The sequence below is a fragment of the Dryobates pubescens genome, chromosome Z, assembly GCF_014839835.1.
Source record: "Dryobates pubescens isolate bDryPub1 chromosome Z, bDryPub1.pri, whole genome shotgun sequence".
In the NCBI taxonomy this organism is placed as follows: domain Eukaryota; kingdom Metazoa; phylum Chordata; class Aves; order Piciformes; family Picidae; genus Dryobates; species Dryobates pubescens.
Genome location: NC_071657.1, coordinates 27,000,773 through 27,004,811, shown reverse-complemented (window position 1 = coordinate 27,004,811; position 4,039 = coordinate 27,000,773). Strand labels below are relative to the sequence as shown.

At 43.5% G+C, this 4,039-nt stretch overlaps 1 pseudogene; it reads left to right on the top strand.

The window, feature by feature from the left end:
- The first annotated feature begins 267 nt into the window (after positions 1–267).
- Positions 268–2,551, top strand: LOC104302623 (actin-related protein 6-like; annotated as a pseudogene).
- The last annotated feature ends 1,488 nt before the right edge of the window (positions 2,552–4,039 follow it).

Genomic DNA, 4,039 nt, shown 5'->3' with positions numbered 1-4,039 from the left:
TTTCGAGCAGAAAAGTAGAAAAAATATAAATAAATCACTATTGGGTGTAAAAAGGAAAACAAAAGATTATTCTAAACAAATTCTTTGGATGAATGAGTGCCAGCATCACCAGCCCTACGTGAGCATCTGGCAGCGGCTGTTTCCATGGCGCTTCTGCATCCCATCAGGCAACACGCGCGCGGTTCTTCTACTCTATGGTAACCTTAGAGATCCACGGTGGTGGCGGATCAATACAGGGACGGCAGCGGCCATGGTGCCGTGGGGAACATGGCAACCCTGGTGCTGGATAAATGTGCCTACAATGCCAAGATCGGCTACAGCCATGCAAATGTCAGTGTTATTCCAAACTGTGAGTTCTGATCAAAGACTGCACGCTTGAAAACTTTCACAGCAAATCAACTGGATGAAATTAAAGATCCCTCTGGGCTTTTTTACATTCTCCCTCTTCAGAAAGGTTACTTGGTGAACTGGGATGTCCAGAGAGAGGTTTAGGATTATCTTTTTAGAAAAGAAATGTATCAAGTGGATTTTGTAGACACCAATACTATTATTACTGAACCTTATTTTAACTTCACTTCAATCCAAGAATTCATGAATAAAATTCTATTTGAAGAATATCAGTTTCAAGCAGTTCTCAGAGTAAATGCTGGCGCTCTCAGTGCTCACGGGTACTTCTGAGATAATCCATCACAGCTGTGTTATATTATTGTGGATAGTGGATATTCCTTTACACACATTGTACCTTACTGTAGAAGTAAAAAAAGAAGCAATCATCAGGATTAACTAACTCTTAACTAACCACCTAAAGGAGACAATCTCTTACAAAAATTTTTTTAGGTTCGAGGTGAGGAGAAAGTTCTTCTCTGAGAGAGTCATAAGCCATTGGAATGGGCTGCCCAGAGAGGTGGTGGAGTGACCTCATTGCCCTCTACAACTACCTGAAAGGTGGTTGTAGCCAGGAAGGGGTTGGTCTCTTCTCCCAGGCAACCAGCACCAGAACAAGGGGACATAGTCTCAAGCTGTGCCAGGGGATGTTTAGACTTGAGGTGAGGAGAAAGTTCTTCACTGAGCGAGTCATTCATCATTGGAATGGGCTGCCCGGGGAGGTGGCGGAGTCACCATCCCTGGAGGTGTTCAAGAGGGGATTGGGTGTGGCACTTAGTGCCATGGTCTAGTCATGAGGTCTGTGGTGACAGGTAGAACTCGATGATCCTCGAGGTCTCTTCCAACCTTACTGTGATACTGTGATCTTTGAGGTCTCTTCCAATCTTGCTGATTCTGTGATTCTGTAATGTCTGGGATAAGAGAAGCAATATCATAACAATTCTTCACATTTCACTTCCATTCCCATTCCTTTTCTCTTCTCTTCTGATCTTGGCTGTTTTGTTTCACTGGGGAGAAGATAATGTGCTGCTTCTGGCTGGCCTTGAGATGACACTAATACTTCTTTCTCTCAACTCCTCTTTCTCTCTTGGTACAGCAGGGTTTGGGAGGTTTGGGAAGGGGCAGTGGAGCAGCTTTCCTGGTCTTTTTGACATGGGGGATTTCTGTGTTGTTTGTAAATATTTGTATAATATTGTAAATACTGTATATTTTCTACATATTCATTGCATTCCATTGTAGCGTGTAGTTTTCACTTGTAAATACAGTTTCATTTGCTTCTAACTGAGTTGGTCTGGCTGAAAGTTAATGCTGGGGGAAATTTCAATTTCAATATTGCAAAAAAATAATTGGTGCCTATTCAACATGGGGCAATTGCTTGATTAATTCCTGCTCAGATTAAGGAAGCAAAATGAAGCTGTTTTGGGTCCTGTGGCATTTTATATATTCTGTTCTGATGGTGATTTTATATAGCTGGTACATGGGAATGATGTTTAATAAACTGGGAAGATATTTGACACATAAACTGTTCCTTTGGTTTAAATACAAGCTGCAAATGCTTTATGACTGCTGTTTAGGATTTCTTTGGCTTAGAAAGTATGATAAGGTGACCACCACGCTGCCAATAGAGATATATGAATTCAGCATTCCTGTAAGCAAGAGCTATGTGAGCAGCTGGGATTCCAAAGTGATTTATTTGCTATGTGTGAATTTGCTATTGGTGATAATAGTTGTGTTCTTGTTAATTCCACTGTACAGAGAGAGAAGTGCAGAGAATAGGTGTTCTATATTTAGATGTAGCAGCCATAGGTGCAGAAGAAGTAGCTCTAACTCGTAAGTAGGAATTTCTAGTGATGAAAAAGGTACAGAGGCAAGACAAACAGGAGAAACAGGGCAAACAGCTGGGAATAGGCAGGGAGGAGTTATTGAGACCACCGGCAGTTCTGGTGTTCAGCCAGTGGTGGGGGAGCAGATGCAGCCCACAACAGCAGCATCAGCACCTAAGATGGTGGCCACAGCAACAGCAGCAGCAGCTAAGATGGCATCTGCGGCTTCACAGGCAGACATTAACAAGGCAAAAGGGTTTCCTCCTGCAGTAACAGGACTGGAGTCGAGCTCTGCAACAGCCACTGGGTCTCAAAGCCTGCCTGCCGATGCTGCTTCCTTGTAAACTTCCTCTGCTTCTGCAAAGCCTGCTGTAAATTCAAACACAGCCCCAGTTAAACAAATCGCAGCTTTGGATAAAACGGGCAGGTGCAAGGCAGATGCAGGAGCAGAGGCAGAAGAACAGCAAGATCCCTCTGCTGGTGAAGAACTTTCTGCTGTTAAAAAGGATCCTTCTGAGAATGGAGAGAAAGTTTGCCTTAAAGATACAGCTGAATTACTGAGACAATCAATGGATAGTGGAAATGCAGGACAGGATACAGGCTCTGGTAGGTCAGGAGCTAATGGAGGTGCTTCTGAACTTAAAGAGGTCCTTAGGAGAGTAGCAGCAGGATTATGGGGACAGCAGCCTCAAGAGGTAGAGACTGATGAAGAAAAGGATCAGGATGACCTTCAAACAGCAAATGCCCCTAGACAGGAAATCAGGCATGTGAGAAAGGATTACATTAGAGGAGAGAATGAGCCAATTATAACATGGCTAGGCAGGTGGTTTGATATGGGTGCACCAGTTTTAGTAGTAGGAGACAAGTCAGCATCTCAGCTTGGAACCTTTTCAAAAGGTAGTGGAATAGATAGACATGTAGGCAGGTGTCTTGGTAAGGTTTCTCTGTGGACACACCCTATACTGGCAGCTCTTAGGAGGTACCCGTCCAGATATGAACCTCCATGGAACCCTAAGCCTTGGAATACTGTGGATGAGGGAATTAAGTGCTTGAGAGAGTTTGCTGTGGGAGAGGTGATGTATGGAGACCATGGTACTCTGAATCCTTGCTACTATTCTGGCAAGCAGAATTGTGGCAAGAAATTATGGTGGAGTGCCTCTTACTGTTGGCCATTTCACTGACCAAAGGAGACAACTGGAGGACAGTCTCACACATGTTTCTCTGGTTTCAGCCATTGAAACTCTGGAAAAAATGAGAATTGTATGAAAGAGACAATGGAGGAATTTAAAACCTCCATATCCGAATTGGCACAGGGAGATAATTTCAATTCTTCTTCCTCCAGATGGATACAAGTTTCAACTGTTAGAACCAGATGTCCTCCAAGGAGGATGATTTGCAACGATTTACTGAAGACCACTCTCAAAGCCATGGGGGGTGAATCTTTGAAAAACTAGAAGAAACATTTAGCACAAGCAACCTGGCTGGTAAATAGTAGAGGTTCAGTGAGTCGAGCTGGACCTGCAGACTCAGATTTGCTACAAAAGGTGGAAGGTGATAGAGTTCCTGTTGTTAGAGAAAAGAATCTGTTGGGCAAAACTGTTTGGGTATTTTCTCCTTCAGGAGAAGCCAAACCTGTCTGAGGGATGGTTTGTGCTGCAGGTCCTGGTCACACTTACTGGGAAATGCAAGAGAATGGTGAAATTCAGTGTATTCCAAAAAGAAATCTAACTTTAGCTGAGAGAGTTTAACTTCAGAGTGTTGTACAGATGCAACATCGTGCCCAAGAGAAGAATCCATGAGGAAACTACAGCACATGAACCCTGAGAACCCTG